This window comes from Taudactylus pleione, unplaced genomic scaffold (genome assembly GCF_031769625.1).
Source record: "Taudactylus pleione unplaced genomic scaffold, aTauple2 ptg000100l, whole genome shotgun sequence".
Lineage (NCBI taxonomy): Eukaryota > Metazoa > Chordata > Amphibia > Anura > Myobatrachidae > Taudactylus > Taudactylus pleione.
The window spans coordinates 6492185-6517704 of NW_028284502.1; the positions used below are offsets into that span (position 1 = coordinate 6492185).

Below are 25520 nucleotides of genomic sequence, written 5' to 3' on the forward strand. Positions count from 1 at the left end.
AAATGTATGCTGTTAGACATGAGAGTTTTCTAGAAAATACTTTGCATTCTGTTTAAACAACCTCCAGAATAATAATGGAGTTTAGTAAAAGGAGAAGTCCATAGGAAGTGTGAAAATATCTAAAGCAAAGTATGTTTACCAAGATAATTTGGGAAAGAGTAATTTTAGTCCTAGAGGCTAGGAGAATTATTTAAAAATGAATCAATATTTAGTTCCATAACATTTGCAAACTTCTGTTAAGAAAGTATTTCCTGAAAAAAAAGCTTCAAGTCTCTTGAACAAGCTTCAAGAAAAAAAGCTAACATTAGATCTATATTTAGAAGATAGAGATCTTCATTTGAATTACAAGTTTATTTTTTCTGTTTGTGTATCATAAAAAAGCAAACATTAATCCATTGTAGGATGCTTTTAAAGAGACAGCTATAATAACTGCTAGAAAAAATTAATATAAGAGAGTGACTTTGCCAAACCATTTTAAGAAAAACAGTCCTATAATTTTAAATGAATGTAGAGAAGAAAACATATACTGTATTTTTTTTCTTAATTTTTACCTTTTAAAAAATCGATTAAGCATCGGCCTTTTTAAGGATCACAAAAAATGTTACCATAAAACATACATGAGAAATATAATTTTTCATTATATGACACTTTGGAGCAGGTGGTGCTGTGGCTTAGCTGGTTAACACGCCTGGCTAGTAAACTGGAGATCCTGCAATTGAGTCTTGGCACTGACTTTTGTTTGGTTAATTTTCATCACCTTATTATGTAGTTTGTTGTTGATTCATGACAATATGAGATGTGAAAACTTTAGCAGTCTTCTTTCTGGCTTACTTGGTGGACAATGTTCTATGTTTCTAGATAAAGTCTACATCTGACAAACACAAAATAATGCAATATTTCCTTTCTTGAATATAAGCTATATTTTAGCATTAAAATGATGCTAAGGTAAACATCAGATATTTCCATAAAATAGCATGTAAAAAACATTCTTTCCATGTGGTGCTGTGGCTTAGTTGGTTAAAGCGCCTCAGCAGTGCCTTTGTTTGATTCATTTTCATCTACTAAGTGTGTAGTTTGTTGTTGATTCATTACAATATGAGACGTGACTACTGTAGTAGCTTTCACCCAGGCTTACTTGATGAACAATGTACTACATTTCTAGAAAAAGTCCATATCAGAAAAACACAAAATAATGCTATATTCCCATTCTTGAGTATAAGCTATTTTTTTTTTAAATAAACTGATGCTAAGGTAAACATCAGAAATTTCCAGAAAATAGCATTTATTATGCTTGAGCAAGCTCCATGATTAATATTGTGTGCAATCAAATGAGAATCATGCAGGGAATTTTATAAAATGTCAGTTACAAGTACATTTTCTAAGATAAATATAGAGAAAGTAATTTTTATCATAACAGCTGGGAGAACAATTGAAAATTAAACAATATTTAGTTCCATAACATCCAAAATTGTGTTAACAAAGTGTTTCCAAAACTGCTTTGCTTTTCTTGTAAAAGCTTAAAGATAAAATGCTAAAAACTGTTCTATCATTTTAAGATACATTTTAATTTTACTTCATGTTTTTACTATGTGAGCATCAGAAAATACTGGCACTAATTCTCATGTAGGATTCCATTAAAGAGAAATCCATAATAACTGCTACAAAATAGTATACTAGAAAGTCACTTGGCAATACATTGTAAGAAATAAGGGCCTGTATTTCACAAAAGAAAGGAGAGAATAAAAACATGTTTATTTAGTCACTTATTCATTCAAAATTACCAACCGTTTTAAACTTTGATAAAATACATGTCTCAAAAAGCATTTCAAATATTTTTACCAAAAATTATACTTTCCATATATTGTTTTTCAATATTAAACAGGGGCTTTTATATGGTGCTGTGGCCTAGTTGGTTAAAGTTCCTGTCTCATAAACAGGAGATCCTGAGTTCAAATCTCAGCAGTACCTTTTATTTGCTTGTCATATCTTAGCATGTAGTGTATTGTTAATGCACAAGAAATAAGACATGTGATTCCTTGAGCAACTTTCACCCCAGTTCACTTGGTCAGCAATACAGTTCATTTCTAGATGCAGTCCATATTAGAAGACAACAAAACATGTTCCTGTTTTGATATAAGCCATATACTCGAATTAAATGTATGCTGTTAGACATGAGAGTTTTCTAGAAAATACTTTGCATTCTGTTTAAGCAACCTCCAGAATAATAATGGAGTTTAGTAAAAGGAGAAGTCCATAGGAAGTGTGAAAATATCTAAAGCAAAGTATGTTTACCAAGATAATTTGGGAGAGTCATTTTAGTCCTAGAGGCTAGGAGAATTATTTAAAAATGAATCAATATTTAGTTCCATAACATTTGCAAACTTCTGTTAGGAAAGTATTTCCAGAAAAAAAAGCTTCAAGTCTCTTGAACAAGCTTCAAGAAAAAAAACTAACATTAGATCTATATTTAGAAGATAGAGATCTTCATTTGAATTACAAGTTTATTTTTTCTGTTTGTGTATCATAAAAAAGCAAACATTAATCCATTGTAGGATGCTTTTAAAGAGAATGTTATAATAACTGCTACAAAAAATTAATATAAGAGAGTGACTTTGCCAAACCATTTTAAGAAAAACAGTTCTATAATTTTTAAATGAATGTAGAGAAGAAAACATATACTGTATTTTTTTTCTTTAGTTTTACCTTTTCAAGAATCGATTAAGCATCGGCCTTCTTAAGGATCTCAAAAAAGTTACCATAAAACATTAATGAGATATATAATTTTTCATTATATGACACTTTGGAGCAGGTGGTGCTGTGGCTTAGCCAGTTAACACACCTGTCTAGTAAACTGGAGATCCTGCATTCGAATCTTGGCAGTGACTTTTGTTTGGTTAATTTTCATCACATTATTATGTAGTTTGTTGTTGATTCATGACAATATGAGATGTGAAAACTTTAGCAGCCTTCTTTCTAGCTTACTTGGTGGACAATGTTCTATGTTCCTAGATAAAGTCTATATCTGACAAACACAAAATAATGCAATATTTCCTTTCTTGACTATAAGCTATATTTTAGCATTAAAATGATGCTAAGGTAAACATCAGATATTTCCATAAAATAGCATGTAAAAATGCTTCTTTCCATGTGGTGCTGTGGCTTAGTTGGTTAAAGCGCCTCAGCAGTGCCTTAGTTTGATTCATTTTCATCTACTAAGTGTGTAGTTTGTTGTTCATTCATTACAATATGAGACGTGACTACTGTAGTAGCTTTCACCGAGGCTTACTTGATGAACAATGTACTACATTTCTAGAAAAAGTCCATATCAGAAAAACACAAAATAATGCTATATTCCCATTCTTGAGTATAAGCTATTTAAAAAAAAAAAAAACTAATGCTAAGGTAAACATCAGAAATTTCCAGAAAATAGCATTTATTATGCTTGAGCAAGCTCCATGATTAATATTGTGTGCAATCAAAGGAGAATCATGCAGGGAATTTTATAAAATGTCAGTTACAAGTACATTTTCTAAGATAAATAGAGAGAAAGTAATTTTTATCATAACAGCTGCGAGAACAATTGAAAATTAAACAATATTTAGTTCCATAACATCCAAAATTGTGTTAACAAAGTGTTTCCAAAACTGCTTTGCTTTTCTTGTAAAAGCTTAAAGATAAAATGCTAAAAACTGTTCTATCTTTTTAAGATACATTTTAATTTTACTTCATGTTTTAACTATGTGAGCATCAGAAAATACTGGCACTAATTCTCATGTAGGATTCCATTAAAGAGAAATCCATAATAACTGCTACAAAATAGTATACTAGAAAGTCACTTGGCAATACATTGTAAGAAATAAGGGCCTGTATTTCACAAAAGAAAGGAGAGAATAAAAACATATTTATTTAGTCACTTATTCATTCAAAATTACCAACCATTTTAAACTTTGATAAAATACATGTCTCAAAAAGCATTTCAAATATTTATACCCAAAATTATACTTTCCATATATTGTTTTTCAATATTAAACAGGGGCTTTTATATGGTGCTGTGGCCTAGTTGGTTAAAGTGCCTGTCTCGTAAACAGGAGATCATGAGTTCAAATCTCAGCAGTAGCTTTTATTTGCTTGTCATATCTTAGCATGTAGTGTATTGTTGATGCTCAAGAAATAAGACATGTGATTCCTTGAGCAACTTTCACCCCAGTTCACTTGGTCAGCAATACAGTTCATTTCTAGATGCAGTCCATATTAGATGACAACAAAACATGTTCCTGTTTTGATATAAGCCATATAATTGAATTAAATGTATGCTGTTAGACATGAGAGTTTTCTAGAAAATACTTTGCATTCTGTTTAAACAACCTCCAGAATAATAATGGAGTTTAGTAAAAGGAGAAGTCCATAGGAAGTGTGAAAATATCTAAAGCAAAGTATGTTTACCAAGATAATTTGGGAAAGAGTAATTTTAGTCCTAGAGGCTAGGAGAATTATTTAAAAATGAATCAATATTTAGTTCCATAACATTTGCAAACTTCTGTTAGGAAAGTATTTCCAGAAAAAAAAGCTTCAAGTCTCTTGAACAAGCTTCAAGAAAAAAAGCTAACATTAGATCTATATTTAGAAGATAGAGATCTTCATTTGAATTACAAGTTTATTTTTTCTGTTTGTGTATCATAAAAAAGCAAACATTAATCCATTGTAGGATGCTTTTAAAGAGACTGCTATAATAACTGCTAGAAAAAATTAATATAAGAGAGTGACTTTGCCAAACCATTTTAAGAAAAACAGTCCTATAATTTTAAATGAATGTAGAGAAGAAAACATACTGTATTTTTTTTCTTAATTTTTACCTTTTAAAAAATCGATTAAGCATCGGCCTTTTTAAGGATCACAAAAAATGTTACCATAAAACATACATGAGAAATATAATTTTTCATTATATGACACTTTGGAGCAGGTGGTGCTGTGGCTTAGCTGGTTAACACGCCTGGCTAGTAAACTGGAGATCCTGCAATTGAGTCTTGGCACTGACTTTTGTTTGGTTAATTTTCATCACCTTATTATGTAGTTTGTTGTTGATTCATGACAATATGAGATGTGAAAACTTTAGCAGTCTTCTTTCTGGCTTACTTGGTGGACAATGTTCTATGTTTCTAGATAAAGTCTACATCTGACAAACACAAAATAATGCAATATTTCCTTTCTTGAATATAAGCTATATTTTAGCATTAAAATGATGCTAAGGTAAACATCAGATATTTCCATAAAATAGCATGTAAAAAACATTCTTTCCATGTGGTGCTGTGGCTTAGTTGGTTAAAGCGCCTCAGCAGTGCCTTTGTTTGATTCATTTTCATCTACTAAGTGTGTAGTTTGTTGTTGATTCATTACAATATGAGACGTGACTACTGTAGTAGCTTTCACCCAGGCTTACTTGATGAACAATGTACTACATTTCTAGAAAAAGTCCATATCAGAAAAACACAAAATAATGCTATATTCCCATTCTTGAGTATAAGCTATTTTTTTTTTAAATAAACTGATGCTAAGGTAAACATCAGAAATTTCCAGAAAATAGCATTTATTATGCTTGAGCAAGCTCCATGATTAATATTGTGTGCAATCAAATGAGAATCATGCAGGGAATTTTATAAAATGTCAGTTACAAGTACATTTTCTAAGATAAATATAGAGAAAGTAATTTTTATCATAACAGCTGGGAGAACAATTGAAAATTAAACAATATTTAGTTCCATAACATCCAAAATTGTGTTAACAAAGTGTTTCCAAAACTGCTTTGCTTTTCTTGTAAAAGCTTAAAGATAAAATGCTAAAAACTGTTCTATCTTTTTAAGATACATTTTAATTTTACTTCATGTTTTAACTATGTGAGCATCAGAAAATACTGGCACTAATTCTCATGTAGGATTCCATTAAAGAGAAATCCATAATAACTGCTACAAAATAGTATACTAGAAAGTCACTTGGCAATACATTGTAAGAAATAAGGGCCTGTATTTCACAAAAGAAAGGAGAGAATAAAAACATGTTTATTTAGTCACTTATTCATTCAAAATTACCAACCGTTTTAAACTTTGATAAAATACATGTCTCAAAAAGCATTTCAAATATTTTTACCAAAAATTATACTTTCCATATATTGTTTTTCAATATTAAACAGGGGCTTTTATATGGTGCTGTGGCCTAGTTGGTTAAAGTTCCTGTCTCATAAACAGGAGATCCTGAGTTCAAATCTCAGCAGTACCTTTTATTTGCTTGTCATATCTTAGCATGTAGTGTATTGTTAATGCACAAGAAATAAGACATGTGATTCCTTGAGCAACTTTCACCCCAGTTCACTTGGTCAGCAATACAGTTCATTTCTAGATGCAGTCCATATTAGAAGACAACAAAACATGTTCCTGTTTTGATATAAGCCATATACTCGAATTAAATGTATGCTGTTAGACATGAGAGTTTTCTAGAAAATACTTTGCATTCTGTTTAAGCAACCTCCAGAATAATAATGGAGTTTAGTAAAAGGAGAAGTCCATAGGAAGTGTGAAAATATCTAAAGCAAAGTATGTTTACCAAGATAATTTGGGAGAGTCATTTTAGTCCTAGAGGCTAGGAGAATTATTTAAAAATTAATCAATATTTAGTTCCATAACATTTGCAAACTTCTGTTAGGAAAGTATTTCCAGAAAAAAAAGCTTCAAGTCTCTTGAACAAGCTTCAAGAAAAAAAACTAACATTAGATCTATATTTAGAAGATAGAGATCTTCATTTGAATTACAAGTTTATTTTTTCTGTTTGTGTATCATAAAAAAGCAAACATTAATCCATTGTAGGATGCTTTTAAAGAGAATGCTATAATAACTGCTAGAAAAAATTAATATAAGAGAGTGACTTTGCCAAACCATTTTAAGAAAAACAGTTCTATAATTTTTAAATGAATGTAGAGAAGAAAACATATACTGTATTTTTTTTCTTTAGTTTTACCTTTTCAAGAATCGATTAAGCATCAGCCTTTTTAAGGATCTCAAAAAAAGTTACCATAAAAAATACATGAGATATACAATTTTTCATTATATGATACTTTGGGCAGGTGGTGCTGTGGCTTAGCCGGTTAAGACACCTGTCTAGTAAACAGGAGATCCTGCATTCGAATCTTGGCAGTGACTTTTGTTTGGTTAATTTTCATCACCTTATTATGTAGTTTGTTGTTGATTCATGACAATATGAGATGTGAAAACTTTAGCAGCCTTCTTTCTGGCTTACTTGGTGGACAATGTTCTATGTTTCTAGATAAAGTTTATATCTGACAAACACAAAATAATGCAATATTTCCTTTCTTGAATATAAGCTATATTTTAGCATTAAAATGATGCTAAGGTAAACATCAGATATTTCCATAAAATAGCATGTAAAAAACATTCTTTCCATGTGGTGCTGTGGCTTAGTTGGTTAAAGCGCCTCAGCAGTGCCTTTGTTTGATTCATTTTCATCTACTAAGTGTGTAGTTTGTTGTTGATTCATTACAATATGAGACGTGACTACTGTAGTAGCTTTCACCCAGGCTTACTTGATGAACATTGTACTACATTTCTAGAAAAAGTCCATATCAGAAAAACACAAAATAATGCTATATTCCCATTCTTGAGTATAAGCTATTTTTTTTTAAAATAAACTGATGCTAAGGTAAACATCAGAAATTTCCAGAAAATAGCATTTATTATGCTTGAGCAAGCTCCATGATTAATATTGTGTGCAATCAAATGAGAATCATGCAGGGAATTTTATAAAATGTCAGTTACAAGTACATTTTCTAAAATAAATATAGAGAAAGGAATTTTTATCATAACAGCTGGGAGAACAATTGAAAATTAAACAATATTTAGTTCCATAACATCCAAAATTGTGTTAACAAAGTGTTTCCAAAACTGCTTTGCTTTTCTTGTAAAAGCTTAAAGATAAAATGCTAAAAACTGTTCTATCTTTTTAATATACATTTTAATTTTACTTCATGTTTTAACTATGTGAGCATCAGAAAATACTGGCACTAATTCTCATGTAGGATTCCATTAAAGAGAAATCCATAATAACTGCTACAAAATAGTATACTAGAAAGTCACTTGGCAATACATTGTAAGAAATAAGGGCCTGTATTTCACAAAAGAAAGGAGAGAATAAAAACATGTTTATTTAGTCACTTATTCATTCAAAATTACCAACCGTTTTAAACTTTGATAAAATACATGTCTCAAAAAGCATTTCAAATATTTTTACCAAAAATTATACTTTCCATATATTGTTTTTCAATATTAAACAGGGGCTTTTATATGGTGCTGTGGCCTAGTTGGTTAAAGTTCCTGTCTCATAAACAGGAGATCCTGAGTTCAAATCTCAGCAGTACCTTTTATTTGCTTGTCATATCTTAGCATGTAGTGTATTGTTAATGCACAAGAAATAAGACATGTGATTCCTTGAGCAACTTTCACCCCAGTTCACTTGGTCAGCAATACAGTTCATTTCTAGATGCAGTCCATATTAGAAGACAACAAAACATGTTCCTGTTTTGATATAAGCCATATACTCGAATTAAATGTATGCTGTTAGACATGAGAGTTTTCTAGAAAATACTTTGCATTCTGTTTAAGCAACCTCCAGAATAATAATGGAGTTTAGTAAAAGGAGAAGTCCATAGGAAGTGTGAAAATATCTAAAGCAAAGTATGTTTACCAAGATAATTTGGGAGAGTCATTTTAGTCCTAGAGGCTAGGAGAATTATTTAAAAATGAATCAATATTTAGTTCCATAACATTTGCAAACTTCTGTTAGGAAAGTATTTCCAGAAAAAAAACTTCAAGTCTCTTGAACAAGCTTCAAGAAAAAAAACTAACATTAGATCTATATTTAGAAGATAGAGATCTTCATTTGAATTACAAGTTTATTTTTTCTGTTTGTGTATCATAAAAAAGCAAACATTAATCCATTGTAGGATGCTTTTAAAGAGAATGCTATAATAACTGCTTGAAAAAATTAATATAAGAGAGTGACTTTGCCAAACCATTTTAAGAAAAACAGTCCTATAATTTTTAAATGAATGTAGAGAAGAAAACATATACTGTATTTTTTTTCTTTAGTTTTACCTTTTCAAGAATCGATTAAGCATCGGCCTTTTTAAGGATCTCAAAAAAAGTTACCATAAAAAATACATGAGATATACAATTTTTCATTATATGATACTTTGGGCAGGTGGTGCTGTGGCTTAGCCGGTTAACACACCTGTCTAGTAAACAGGAGATCCTGCATTCGAATCTTGGCAGTGACTTTTGTTTGGTTAATTTTCATCACCTTATTATGTAGTTTGTTGTTGATTCATGACAATATGAGATGTGAAAACTTTAGCAGCCTTCTTTCTGGCTTACTTGGTGGACAATGTTCTATGTTTCTAGATAAAGTCTATATCTGACAAACACAAAATAATGCAATATTTCCTTTCTTGACTATAAGCTATATTTTAGCATTAAAAGGATGCTAAGGTAAACATCAGATATTTCCATAAAATAGCATGTAAAAATGCTTCTTTCCATGTGGTGCTGTGGCTTAGTTGGTTAAGGCGCCTCAGCAGTGCCTTAGTTTGATTCATTTTCATCTACTAAGTGTGTAGTTTGTTGTTGATTCATTACAATATGAGACGTGACTACTGTAGTAGCTTTCACCCAGGCTTACTTGATGAACAATGTACTACATTTCTAGAAAAAGTCCATATCAGAAAAACACAAAATAATGCTATATTCCCATTCTTGAGTATAAGCTATTTTTAAAAAAAATAAACTAATGCTAAGGTAAACATCAGAAATTTCCAGAAAATAGCATTTATTATGCTTGAGCAAGCTCCATGATTAATATTGTGTGCAATCAAAGGAGAATCATGCAGGGAATTTTATAAAATGTCAGCTACAAGTACATTTTCTAAGATAAATAGAGAGAAAGTAATTTTTATCATAACAGCTGCGAGAACAATTGAAAATTAAACAATATTTAGTTCCATAACATCCAAAATTGTGTTAACAAAGTGTTTCCAAAACTGCTTTGCTTTTCTTGTAAAAGCTTAAAGATAAAATGCTAAAAACTGTTCTATCTTTTTAAGATACATTTAAATTTTACTTCATGTTTTAACTATGTGAGCATCAGAAAATACTGGCACTAATTCTCATGTAGGATTCCATTAAAGAGAAATCCATAATAACTGCTACAAAATAGTATACTAGAAAGTCACTTGGCAATACATTGTAAGAAATAAGGGCCTGTATTTCACAAAAGAAAGGAGAGAATAAAAACATATTTATTTAGTCACTTATTCATTCAAAATTACCAACCATTTTAAACTTTGATAAAATACATGTCTCAAAAAGCATTTCAAATATTTTTACCCAAAATTATACTTTCCATATATTGTTTTTCAATATTAAACAGGGCCTTTTATATGGTGCTGTGGCCTAGTTGGTTAAAGTGCCTGTCTCGTAAACAGGAGATCCTGAGTTCAAATCTCAGCAGTACCTTTTATTTGCTTGTCATATCTTAGCATGTAGTGTATTGTTGATGCTCAAGAAATAAGACATGTGATTCCTTGAGCAACTTTCACCCCAGTTCACTTGGTCAGCAATACAGTTCATTTCTAGATGCAGTCCATATTAGAAGACAACAAAACATGTTCCTGTTTTGATATAAGCCATATAGTTGAATTAAATGTATGCTGTTAGACATGAGAGTTTTCTAGAAAATACTTTGCATTCTGTTTAAACAACCTCCAGAATAATAATGGAGTTTAGTAAAAGGAGAAGTCCATAGGAAGTGTGAAAATATCTAAAGCAAAGTATGTTTACCAAGATAATTTGGGAAAGAGTAATTTTAGTCCTAGAGGCTAGGAGAATTATTTAAAAATGAATCAATATTTAGTTCCATAACATTTGCAAACTTCTGTTAGGAAAGTATTTCCTGAAAAAAAAGCTTCAAGTCTCTTGAACAAGCTTCAAGAAAAAAAGCTAACATTAGATCTATATTTAGAAGATAGAGATCTTCATTTGAATTACAAGTTTATTTTTTCTGTTTGTGTATCATAAAAAAGCAAACATTAATCCATTGTAGGATGCTTTTAAAGAGACAGCTATGATAACTGCTAGAAAAAATTAATATAAGAGAGTGACTTTGCCAAACCATTTTAAGAAAAACAGTCCTATAATTTTAAATGAATGTAGAGAAGAAAACATATACTGTATTTTTTTTCTTAATTTTTACCTTTTAAAAAATCGATTAAGCATCGGCCTTTTTAAGGATCACAAAAAATGTTACCATAAAACATACATGAGAAATATAATTTTTCATTATATGACACTTTGGAGCAGGTGGTGCTGTGGCTTAGCTGGTTAACACGCCTGGCTAGTAAACTGGAGATCCTGCAATTGAGTCTTGGCACTGACTTTTCTTTGGTTAATTTTCATCACCTTATTATGTAGTTTGTTGTTGATTCATGACAATATGAGATGTGAAAACTTTAGCAGTCTTCTTTCTGGCTTACTTGGTGGACAATGTTCTATGTTTCTAGATAAAGTCTACATCTGACAAACACAAAATAATGCAATATTTCCTTTCTTGAATATAAGCTATATTTTAGCATTAAAATGATGCTAAGGTAAACATCAGATATTTCCATAAAATAGCATGTAAAAAACATTCTTTCCATGTGGTGCTGTGGCTTAGTTGGTTAAAGCGCCTCAGCAGTGCCTTTGTTTGATTCATTTTCATCTACTAAGTGTGTAGTTTGTTGTTGATTCATTACAATATGAGACGTGACTACTGTAGTAGCTTTCACCCAGGCTTACTTGATGAACAATGTACTACATTTCTAGAAAAAGTCCATATCAGAAAAACACAAAATAATGCTATATTCCCATTCTTGAGTATAAGCTATTTTTTTTTAAATAAACTGATGCTAAGGTAAACATCAGAAATTTCCAGAAAATAGCATTTATTATGCTTGAGCAAGCTCCATGATTAATATTGTGTGCAATCAAATGAGAATCATGCAGGGAATTTTATAAAATGTCAGTTACAAGTACATTTTCTAAGATAAATATAGAGAAAGTAATTTTTATCATAACAGCTGGGAGAACAATTGAAAATTAAACAATATTTAGTTCCATAACATCCAAAATTGTGTTAACAAAGTGTTTCCAAAACTGCTTTGCTTTTCTTGTAAAAGCTTAAAGATAAAATGCTAAAAACTGTTCTATCTTTTTAAGATACATTTTAATTTTACTTCATGTTTTAACTATGTGAGCATCAGAAAATACTGGCACTAATTCTCATGTAGGATTCCATTAAAGAGAAATCCATAATAACTGCTACAAAATAGTATACTAGAAAGTCACTTGGCAATACATTGTAAGAAATAAGGGCCTGTATTTCACAAAAGAAAGGAGAGAATAAAAACATGTTTATTTAGTCACTTATTCATTCAAAATTACCAACCGTTTTAAACTTTGATAAAATACATGTCTCAAAAAGCATTTCAAATATTTTTACCAAAAATTATACTTTCCATATATTGTTTTTCAATATTAAACAGGGGCTTTTATATGGTGCTGTGGCCTAGTTGGTTAAAGTTCCTGTCTCATAAACAGGAGATCCTGAGTTCAAATCTCAGCAGTACCTTTTATTTGCTTGTCATATCTTAGCATGTAGTGTATTGTTAATGCACAAGAAATAAGACATGTGATTCCTTGAGCAACTTTCACCCCAGTTCACTTGGTCAGCAATACAGTTCATTTCTAGATGCAGTCCATATTAGAAGACAACAAAACATGTTCCTGTTTTGATATAAGCCATATACTCGAATTAAATGTATGCTGTTAGACATGAGAGTTTTCTAGAAAATACTTTGCATTCTGTTTAAGCAACCTCCAGAATAATAATGGAGTTTAGTAAAAGGAGAAGTCCATAGGAAGTGTGAAAATATCTAAAGCAAAGTATGTTTACCAAGATAATTTGGGAGAGTCATTTTAGTCCTAGAGGCTAGGAGAATTATTTAAAAATTAATCAATATTTAGTTCCATAACATTTGCAAACTTCTGTTAGGAAAGTATTTCCAGAAAAAAAAGCTTCAAGTCTCTTGAACAAGCTTCAAGAAAAAAAACTAACATTAGATCTATATTTAGAAGATAGAGATCTTCATTTGAATTACAAGTTTATTTTTTCTGTTTGTGTATCATAAAAAAGCAAACATTAATCCATTGTAGGATGCTTTTAAAGAGAATGCTATAATAACTGCTAGAAAAAATTAATATAAGAGAGTGACTTTGCCAAACCATTTTAAGAAAAACAGTTCTATAATTTTTAAATGAATGTAGAGAAGAAAACATATACTGTATTTTTTTTCTTTAGTTTTACCTTTTCAAGAATCGATTAAGCATCAGCCTTTTTAAGGATCTCAAAAAAAGTTACCATAAAAAATACATGAGATATACAATTTTTCATTATATGATACTTTGGGCAGGTGGTGCTGTGGCTTAGCCGGTTAAGACACCTGTCTAGTAAACAGGAGATCCTGCATTCGAATCTTGGCAGTGACTTTTGTTTGGTTAATTTTCATCACCTTATTATGTAGTTTGTTGTTGATTCATGACAATATGAGATGTGAAAACTTTAGCAGCCTTCTTTCTGGCTTACTTGGTGGACAATGTTCTATGTTTCTAGATAAAGTTTATATCTGACAAACACAAAATAATGCAATATTTCCTTTCTTGAATATAAGCTATATTTTAGCATTAAAATGATGCTAAGGTAAACATCAGATATTTCCATAAAATAGCATGTAAAAAACATTCTTTCCATGTGGTGCTGTGGCTTAGTTGGTTAAAGCGCCTCAGCAGTGCCTTTGTTTGATTCATTTTCATCTACTAAGTGTGTAGTTTGTTGTTGATTCATTACAATATGAGACGTGACTACTGTAGTAGCTTTCACCCAGGCTTACTTGATGAACATTGTACTACATTTCTAGAAAAAGTCCATATCAGAAAAACACAAAATAATGCTATATTCCCATTCTTGAGTATAAGCTATTTTTTTTTAAAATAAACTGATGCTAAGGTAAACATCAGAAATTTCCAGAAAATAGCATTTATTATGCTTGAGCAAGCTCCATGATTAATATTGTGTGCAATCAAATGAGAATCATGCAGGGAATTTTATAAAATGTCAGTTACAAGTACATTTTCTAAAATAAATATAGAGAAAGGAATTTTTATCATAACAGCTGGGAGAACAATTGAAAATTAAACAATATTTAGTTCCATAACATCCAAAATTGTGTTAACAAAGTGTTTCCAAAACTGCTTTGCTTTTCTTGTAAAAGCTTAAAGATAAAATGCTAAAAACTGTTCTATCTTTTTAATATACATTTTAATTTTACTTCATGTTTTAACTATGTGAGCATCAGAAAATACTGGCACTAATTCTCATGTAGGATTCCATTAAAGAGAAATCCATAATAACTGCTACAAAATAGTATACTAGAAAGTCACTTGGCAATACATTGTAAGAAATAAGGGCCTGTATTTCACAAAAGAAAGGAGAGAATAAAAACATGTTTATTTAGTCACTTATTCATTCAAAATTACCAACCGTTTTAAACTTTGATAAAATACATGTCTCAAAAAGCATTTCAAATATTTTTACCAAAAATTATACTTTCCATATATTGTTTTTCAATATTAAACAGGGGCTTTTATATGGTGCTGTGGCCTAGTTGGTTAAAGTTCCTGTCTCATAAACAGGAGATCCTGAGTTCAAATCTCAGCAGTACCTTTTATTTGCTTGTCATATCTTAGCATGTAGTGTATTGTTAATGCACAAGAAATAAGACATGTGATTCCTTGAGCAACTTTCACCCCAGTTCACTTGGTCAGCAATACAGTTCATTTCTAGATGCAGTCCATATTAGAAGACAACAAAACATGTTCCTGTTTTGATATAAGCCATATACTCGAATTAAATGTATGCTGTTAGACATGAGAGTTTTCTAGAAAATACTTTGCATTCTGTTTAAGCAACCTCCAGAATAATAATGGAGTTTAGTAAAAGGAGAAGTCCATAGGAAGTGTGAAAATATCTAAAGCAAAGTATGTTTACCAAGATAATTTGGGAGAGTCATTTTAGTCCTAGAGGCTAGGAGAATTATTTAAAAATGAATCAATATTTAGTTCCATAACATTTGCAAACTTCTGTTAGGAAAGTATTTCCAGAAAAAAAACTTCAAGTCTCTTGAACAAGCTTCAAGAAAAAAAACTAACATTAGATCTATATTTAGAAGATAGAGATCTTCATTTGAATTACAAGTTTATTTTTTCTGTTTGTGTATCATAAAAAAGCAAACATTAATCCATTGTAGGATGCTTTTAAAGAGAATGCTATAATAACTGCTTGAAAAAATTAATATAAGAGAGTGACTTTGCCAAACCATTTTAAGAAAAACAGTCCTATAATTTTTAAATGAATGTAGAGAAGAAAACATATACTGTATTTTTTTTCTTTAGTTTTACCTTTTCAAGAATCGATTAAGCATCGGCCTTTTTAAGGATCTCAAAAAAAGTTACCATAAAAAATACATGAGATATACAATTTTTCATTATATGATACTTTGGGCAGGTGGTGCTGTGGCTTAGCCGGTTAACACACCTGTCTAGTAAACAGGAGATCCTGCATTCGAATCTTGGCAGTGACTTTTGTTTGGTTAATTTTCATCACCTTATTATGTAGTTTGTTGTTGATTCATGACAATATGAGATGTGAAAACTTTAGCAGCCTTCTTTCTGGCTTACTTGGTGGACAATGTTCTATGTTTCTAGATAAAGTCTATATCTGACAAACACAAAATAATGCAATATTTCCTTTCTTGACTATAAGCTATATTTTAGCATTAAAAGGATGCTAAGGTAAACATCAGATATTTCCATAAAATAGCATGTAAAAATGCTTCTTTCCATGTGGTGCTGTGGCTTAGTTGGTTAAGGCGCCTCAGCAGTGCCTTAGTTTGATTCATTTTCATCTACTAAGTGTGTAGTTTGTTGTTGATTCATTACAATATGAGACGTGACTACTGTAGTAGCTTTCACCCAGGCTTACTTGATGAACAATGTACTACATTTCTAGAAAAAGTCCATATCAGAAAAACACAAAATAATGCTATATTCCCATTCTTGAGTATAAGCTATTTTTAAAAAAAATAAACTAATGCTAAGGTAAACATCAGAAATTTCCAGAAAATAGCATTTATTATGCTTGAGCAAGCTCCATGATTAATATTGTGTGCAATCAAAGGAGAATCATGCAGGGAATTTTATAAAATGTCAGCTACAAGTACATTTTCTAAGATAAATAGAGAGAAAGTAATTTTTATCATAACAGCTGCGAGAACAATTGAAAATTAAACAATATTTAGTTCCATAACATCCAAAATTGTGTTAACAAAGTGTTTCCAAAACTGCTTTGCTTTTCTTGTAAAAGCTTAAAGATAAAATGCTAAAAACTGTTCTATCTTTTTAAGATACATTTAAATTTTACTTCATGTTTTAACTATGTGAGCATCAGAAAATACTGGCACTAATTCTCATGTAGGATTCCATTAAAGAGAAATCCATAATAACTGCTACAAAATAGTATACTAGAAAGTCACTTGGCAATACATTGTAAGAAATAAGGGCCTGTATTTCACAAAAGAAAGGAGAGAATAAAAACATATTTATTTAGTCACTTATTCATTCAAAATTACCAACCATTTTAAACTTTGATAAAATACATGTCTCAAAAAGCATTTCAAATATTTTTACCCAAAATTATACTTTCCATATATTGTTTTTCAATATTAAACAGGGCCTTTTATATGGTGCTGTGGCCTAGTTGGTTAAAGTGCCTGTCTCGTAAACAGGAGATCCTGAGTTCAAATCTCAGCAGTACCTTTTATTTGCTTGTCATATCTTAGCATGTAGTGTATTGTTGATGCTCAAGAAATAAGACATGTGATTCCTTGAGCAACTTTCACCCCAGTTCACTTGGTCAGCAATACAGTTCATTTCTAGATGCAGTCCATATTAGAAGACAACAAAACATGTTCCTGTTTTGATATAAGCCATATAGTTGAATTAAATGTATGCTGTTAGACATGAGAGTTTTCTAGAAAATACTTTGCATTCTGTTTAAACAACCTCCAGAATAATAATGGAGTTTAGTAAAAGGAGAAGTCCATAGGAAGTGTGAAAATATCTAAAGCAAAGTATGTTTACCAAGATAATTTGGGAAAGAGTAATTTTAGTCCTAGAGGCTAGGAGAATTATTTAAAAATGAATCAATATTTAGTTCCATAACATTTGCAAACTTCTGTTAGGAAAGTATTTCCTGAAAAAAAAGCTTCAAGTCTCTTGAACAAGCTTCAAGAAAAAAAGCTAACATTAGATCTATATTTAGAAGATAGAGATCTTCATTTGAATTACAAGTTTATTTTTTCTGTTTGTGTATCATAAAAAAGCAAACATTAATCCATTGTAGGATGCTTTTAAAGAGACAGCTATGATAACTGCTAGAAAAAATTAATATAAGAGAGTGACTTTGCCAAACCATTTTAAGAAAAACAGTCCTATAATTTTAAATGAATGTAGAGAAGAAAACATATACTGTATTTTTTTTCTTAATTTTTACCTTTTAAAAAATCGATTAAGCATCGGCCTTTTTAAGGATCACAAAAAATGTTACCATAAAACATACATGAGAAATATAATTTTTCATTATATGACACTTTGGAGCAGGTGGTGCTGTGGCTTAGCTGGTTAACACGCCTGGCTAGTAAACTGGAGATCCTGCAATTGAGTCTTGGCACTGACTTTTCTTTGGTTAATTTTCATCACCTTATTATGTAGTTTGTTGTTGATTCATGACAATATGAGATGTGAAAACTTTAGCAGTCTTCTTTCTGGCTTACTTGGTGGACAATGTTCTATGTTTCTAGATAAAGTCTACATCTGACAAACACAAAATAATGCAATATTTCCTTTCTTGAATATAAGCTATATTTTAGCATTAAAATGATGCTAAGGTAAACATCAGATATTTCCATAAAATAGCATGTAAAAAACATTCTTTCCATGTGGTGCTGTGGCTTAGTTGGTTAAAGCGCCTCAGCAGTGCCTTTGTTTGATTCATTTTCATCTACTAAGTGTGTAGTTTGTTGTTGATTCATTACAATATGAGACGTGACTACTGTAGTAGCTTTCACCCAGGCTTACTTGATGAACAATGTACTACATTTCTAGAAAAAGTCCATATCAGAAAAACACAAAATAATGCTATATTCCCATTCTTGAGTATAAGCTATTTTTTTTTTAAATAAACTGATGCTAAGGTAAACATCAGAAATTTCCAGAAAATAGCATTTATTATGCTTGAGCAAGCTCCATGATTAATATTGTGTGCAATCAAATGAGAATCATGCAGGGAATTTTATAAAATGTCAGTTACAAGTACATTTTCTAAGATAAATATAGAGAAAGTAATTTTTATCATAACAGCTGGGAGAACAATTGAAAATTAAACAATATTTAGTTCCATAACATCCAAAATTGTGTTAACAAAGTGTTTCCAAAACTGCTTTGCTTTTCTTGTAAAAGCTTAAAGATAAAATGCTAAAAACTGTTCTATCTTTTTAAGATACATTTTAATTTTACTTCATGTTTTAACTATGTGAGCATCAGAAAATACTGGCACTAATTCTCATGTAGGATTCCATTAAAGAGAAATCCATAATAACTGCTACAAAATAGTATACTAGAAAGTCACTTGGCAATACATTGTAAGAAATAAGGGCCTGTATTTCACAAAAGAAAGGAGAGAATAAAAACATGTTTATTTAGTCACTTATTCATTCAAAATTACCAACCGTTTTAAACTTTGATAAAATACATGTCTCAAAAAGCATTTCAAATATTTTTACCAAAAATTATACTTTCCATATATTGTTTTTCAATATTAAACAAGGGCTTTTATATGGTGCTGTGGCCTAGTTGGTTAAAGTTCCTGTCTCATAAACAGGAGATCCTGAGTTCAAATCTCAGCAGTACCTTTTATTTGCTTGTCATATCTTAGCATGTAGTGTATTGTTGATGCACAAGAAATAAGACATGTGATTCCTTGAGCAACTTTCACCCCAGTTCACTTGGTCAGCAATACAGTTCATTTCTAGATGCAGTCCATATTAGAAGACAACAAAACATGTTCCTGTTTTGATATAAGCCATATACTCGAATTAAATGTATGTTGTTAGACATGAGAGTTTTCTAGAAAATACTTTGCATTCTGTTTAAGCAACCTCCAGAATAATAATGGAGTTTAGTAAAAGGAGAAGTCCATAGGAAGTGTGAAAATATCTAAAGCAAAGTATGTTTACCAAGATAATTTGGGAGAGTCATTTTAGTCCTAGAGGCTAGGAGAATTATTTAAAAATTAATCAATATTTAGTTCCATAACATTTGCAAACTTCTGTAAGGAAAGTATTTCCAGAAAAAAAAGCTTCAAGTCTGTTGAACAAGCTTCAAGAAAAAAAGCTAACATTAGATCTATATTTAGAAGATAGAGATCTTCATTTGAATTACAAGTTTATTTTTTCTGTTTGTGTATCATAAAAAAGCAAACATTAATCCATTGTAGGATGCTTTTAAAGAGAATGTTATAATAACTGCTAGAAAAAATTAATATAAGAGAGTGATTTTGCCAAACCATTTTAAGAAAAACAGTTCTATAATTTTTAAATGAATGTAGAGAAGAAAACATATACTGTATTTTTTTTCTTTAGTTTTACCTTTTCAAGAATCGATTAAGCATCGGCCTTATTAAGGATCTCAAAAAAGTTACCATAAAACATACATGAGATATATAATTTTTCATTATATGACACTTTGGAGCAGGTGGTGCTGTGGCTTAGCCAGTTAACACACCTGTCTAGTAAACTGGAGATCCTGCATTCGAATCTTGGCAGTGACTTTTGTTTGGTTAATTTTCATCACCTTATTATGTAGTTTGTTGTTGATTCATGACAATATGAGATGTGAACACTTTAGCAGTCTTCTTTCTGGCTTACTTGGTGGACAATGTTCTATGTTTCTAGATAAAGTCTACATCTGACAAACACAAAATAATGCAATATTTCCTTTCTTGAATATAAGCTATATTTTAGCATTAAAATGATGCTAAGGTAAACATCAGATATTTCCATAAAATAGCATGTAAAAAACATTCTTTCCATGTGGTGCTGTGGCTTAGTTGGTTAAAGCGCCTCAGCAGTGCCTTTGTTTGATTCATTTTCATCTACTAAGTGTGTAGTTTGTTGTTGATTCATTACAATATGAGACGTGACTACTGTAGTAGCTTTCACCCAGGCTTACTTGATGAACAATGTACTACATTTCTAGAAAAAGTCCATATCAGAAAAACACAAAATAATGCTATATTCCCATTCTTGAGTATAAGCTATTTTTTTTTTAAATAAACTGATGCTAAGGTAAACATCAGAAATTTCCAGAAAATAGCATTTATTATGCTTGAGCAAGCTCCATGATTAATATTGTGTGCAATCAAATGAGAATCATGCAGGGAATTTTATAAAATGTCAGTTACAAGTACATTTTCTAAGATAAATATAGAGAAAGTAATTTTTATCATAACAGCTGGGAGAACAATTGAAAATTAAACAATATTTAGTTCCATAACATCCAAAATTGTGTTAACAAAGTGTTTCCAAAACTGCTTTGCTTTTCTTGTAAAAGCTTAAAGATAAAATGCTAAAAACTGTTCTATCTTTTTAAGATACATTTTAATTTTACTTCATGTTTTAACTATGTGAGCATCAGAAAATACTGGCACTAATTCTCATGTAGGATTCCATTAAAGAGAAATCCATAATAACTGCTACAAAATAGTATACTAGAAAGTCACTTGGCAATACATTGTAAGAAATAAGGGCCTGTATTTCACAAAAGAAAGGAGAGAATAAAAACATGTTTATTTAGTCACTTATTCATTCAAAATTACCAACCGTTTTAAACTTTGATAAAATACATGTCTCAAAAAGCATTTCAAATATTTTTACCAAAAATTATACTTTCCATATATTGTTTTTCAATATTAAACAGGGGCTTTTATATGGTGCTGTGGCCTAGTTGGTTAAAGTTCCTGTCTCATAAACAGGAGATCCTGAGTTCAAATCTCAGCAGTACCTTTTATTTGCTTGTCATATCTTAGCATGTAGTGTATTGTTGATGCACAAGAAATAAGACATGTGATTCCTTGAGCAACTTTCACCCCAGTTCACTTGGTCAGCAATACAGTTCATTTCTAGATGCAGTCCATATTAGAAGACAACAAAACATGTTCCTGTTTTGATATAAGCCATATACTCGAATTAAATGTATGCTGTTAGACATGAGAGTTTTCTAGAAAATACTTTGCATTCTGTTTAAGCAACCTCCAGAATAATAATGGAGTTTAGTAAAAGGAGAAGTCCATAGGAAGTGTGAAAATATCTAAAGCAAAGTATGTTTACCAAGATAATTTGGGAGAGTCATTTTAGTCCTAGAGGCTAGGAGAATTATTTAAAAATGAATCAATATTTAGTTCCATAACATTTGCAAACTTCTGTTAGGAAAGTATTTCCAGAAAAAAAAGCTTCAAGTCTCTTGAACAAGCTTCAAGAAAAAAAACTAACATTAGTTCTATATTTAGAAGATAGAGATCTTCATTTGAATTACAAGTTTATTTTTTCTGTTTGTGTATCATAAAAAAGCAAACATTAATCCATTGTAGGATGCTTTTAAAGAGAATGTTATAATAACTGCTACAAAAAATTAATATAAGAGAGTGACTTTGCCAAACCATTTTAAGAAAAACAGTTCTATAATTTTTAAATGAATGTAGAGAAGAAAACATATACTGTATTTTTTTTCTTTAGTTTTACCTTTTCAAGAATCGATTAAGCATCGGCCTTTTTAAGGATCTCAAAAAAAGTTACCATAAAAAATACATGAGATATACAATTTTTCATTATATGACACTTTGGGCAGGTGGTGCTGTGGCTTAGCCGGTTAACACACCTGTCTAGTAAACAGGAGATCCTGCATTCGAATCTTGGCAGTGACTTTTGTTTGGTTAATTTTCATCACCTTATTATGTAGTTTGTTGTTGATTCATGACAATATGAGATGTGAAAACTTTAGCAGCCTTCTTTCTAGCTTACTTGGTGGACAATGTTCTATGTTTCTAGATAAAGTCTATATCTGACAAACACAAAATAATGCAATATTTCCTTTCTTGAATATAAGCTATATTTTAGCATTAAAATGATGCTAAGGTAAACATCAGATATTTCCATAAAATAGCATGCAAAAATGCTTCTTTCCATGTGGTGCTGTGGCTTAGTTGGTTAAGGCGCCTCAGCAGTGCCTTAGTTTGATTCATTTTCATCTACTAAGTGTGTAGTTTGTTGTTGATTCATTACAATATGAGACGTGACTACTGTAGTAGCTTTCACCCAGGCTTACTTGATGAACAATGTACTACATTTCTAGAAAAAGTCCATATCAGAAAAACACAAAATAATGCTATATTCCCATTCTTGAGTATAAGCTATTTTAAAAAAAAAATAAACTAATGCTAAGGTAAACATCAGAAATTTCCAGAAAATAGCATTTATTATGCTTGAGCAAGCTCCATGATTAATATTGTGTGCAATCAAAGGAGAATCATGCAGGGAATTTTATAAAATGTCAGCTACAAGTACATTTTCTAAGATAAATAGAGAGAAAGTAATTTTTAGCATAACAGCTGCGAGAACAATTGAAAATTAAACAATATTTAGTTCCATAACATCCAAAATTGTGTTAACAAAGTGTTTCCAAAACTGCTTTGCTTTTCTTGTAAAAGCTTAAAAATAAAATGCTAAAAACTGTTCTATCTTTTTAAGATACATTTTAATTTTACTTCATGTTTTAACTATGTGAGCATCAGAAAATACTGGCACTAATTCTCATGTAGGATTCCATTAAAGAGAAATCCATAATAACTGCTACAAAATAGTATACTAGAAAGTCACTTGGCAATACATTGTAAGAAATAAGGGCCTGTATTTCACAAAAGAAAGGAGAGAATAAAAACATATTTATTTAGTCATTTATTCATTCAAAATTACCAACCATTTTAAACTTTGATAAAATACATGTCTCAAAAAGCATTTCAAATATTTTTACCCAAAATTATACTTTCCATATATTGTTTTTCAATATTAAACAGGGGCTTTTATATGGTGCTGTGGCCTAGTTGGTTAAAGTGCCTGTCTCGTAAACAGGAGATCCTGAGTTCAAATCTCAGCAGTACCTTTTATTTGCTTGTCATATGTAGTGTATTGTTGATGCTCAAGAAATAAGACATGTGATTCCTTGAGCAACTTTCACCCCAGTTCACTTGGTCAGCAATACAGTTCATTTCTAGATGCAGTCCATATTAGAAGACAACAAAACATGTTCCTGTTTTGATATAAGCCATATAGTTGAATTAAATGTATGCTGTTAGACATGAGAGTTTTCTAGAAAATACTTTGCATTCTGTTTAAACAACCTCCAGAATAATAATGGAGTTTAGTAAAAGGAGAAGTCCATAGGAAGTGTGAAAATATCTAAAGCAAAGTATGTTTACCAAGATAATTTGGGAAAGAGTAATTTTAGTCCTAGAGGCTAGGAGAATTATTTAAAAATGAATCAATATTTAGTTCCATAACATTTGCAAACTTCTGTTAGGAAAGTATTTCCTGAAAAAAAAGCTTCAAGTCTCTTGAACAAGCTTCAAGAAAAAAAGCTAACATTAGATCTATATTTAGAAGATAGAGATCTTCATTTGAATTACAAGTTTATTTTTTCTGTTTGTGTATCATAAAAAAGCAAACATTAATCCATTGTAGGATGCTTTTAAAGAGACAGCTATAATAACTGCTAGAAAAAATTAATATAAGAGAGTGACTTTGCCAAACCATTTTAAGAAAAACAGTCCTATAATTTTAAATGAATGTAGAGAAGAAAACATATACTGTATTTTTTTTCTTAATTTTTACCTTTTAAAAAATCGATTAAGCATCGGCCTTTTTAAGGATCACAAAAAATGTTACCATAAAACATACATGAGAAATATAATTTTTCATTATATGACACTTTGGAGCAGGTGGTGCTGTGGCTTAGCTGGTTAACACGCCTGGCTAGTAAACTGGAGATCCTGCAATTGAGTCTTGGCACTGACTTTTGTTTGGTTAATTTTCATCACCTTATTATGTAGTTTGTTGTTGATTCATGACAATATGAGATGTGAAAACTTTAGCAGTCTTCTTTCTGGCTTACTTGGTGGACAATGTTCTATGTTTCTAGATAAAGTCTACATCTGACAAACACAAAATAATGCAATATTTCCTTTCTTGAATATAAGCTATATTTTAGCATTAAAATGATGCTAAGGTAAACATCAGATATTTCCATAAAATAGCATGTAAAAAACATTCTTTCCATGTGGTGCTGTGGCTTAGTTGGTTAAAGCGCCTCAGCAGTGCCTTTGTTTGATTCATTTTCATCTACTAAGTGTGTAGTTTGTTGTTGATTCATTACAATATGAGACGTGACTACTGTAGTAGCTTTCACCCAGGCTTACTTGATGAACAATGTACTACATTTCTAGAAAAAGTCCATATCAGAAAAACACAAAATAATGCTATATTCCCATTCTTGAGTATAAGCTATTTAAAAAAAAAATAAACTAATGCTAAGGTAAACATCAGAAATTTCCAGAAAATAGCATTTATTATGCTTGAGCAAGCTCCATGATTAATATTGTGTGCAATCAAAGGAGAATCATGCAGGGAATTTTATAAAATGTCAGCTACAAGTACATTTTCTAAGATAAATAGAGAGAAAGTAATTTTTATCATAACAGCTGCGAGAACAATTGAAAATTAAACAATATTTAGTTCCATAACATCCAAAATTGTGTTAACAAAGTGTTTCCAAAACTGCTTTGCTTTTCTTGTAAAAGCTTAAAGATAAAATGCTAAAAACTGTTCTATCTTTTTAAGATACATTTTAATTTTACTTCATGTTTTAACTATGTGAGCATCAGAAAATACTGGCACTAATTCTCATGTAGGATTCCATTAAAGAGAAATCCATAATAACTGCTACAAAATAGTATACTAGAAAGTCACTTGGCAATACATTGTAAGAAATAAGGGCCTGTATTTCACAAAAGAAAGGAGAGAATAAAAACATATTTATTTAGTCACTTATTCATTCAAAATTACCAACCGTTTTAAACTTTGATAAAATACATGTCTCAAAAAGCATTTCAAATATTTTTACCCAAAATTATACTTTCCATATATT

The 25520-nt window shown here is 30.5% G+C and overlaps 3 non-coding genes across 3 annotated transcripts; all 3 read left to right on the forward strand.

Moving 5' to 3' along the window:
- The first annotated feature begins 10497 nt into the window (after positions 1 to 10497).
- On the forward strand, positions 10498 to 10571 carry TRNAT-CGU (transfer RNA threonine (anticodon CGU)). Its single transcript has one exon. It is a non-coding gene; the product is annotated as a tRNA-Thr (tRNA).
- A 6379-nt stretch (positions 10572 to 16950) lies between these two features.
- On the forward strand, positions 16951 to 17024 carry TRNAT-CGU (transfer RNA threonine (anticodon CGU)). Its single transcript has one exon. It is a non-coding gene; the product is annotated as a tRNA-Thr (tRNA).
- Positions 17025 to 23406: 6382 nt separating this feature from the next.
- Positions 23407 to 23480, forward strand: TRNAT-CGU (transfer RNA threonine (anticodon CGU)). The gene has a single exon. It is a non-coding gene; the product is annotated as a tRNA-Thr (tRNA).
- Positions 23481 to 25520: the final 2040 nt, after the last annotated feature.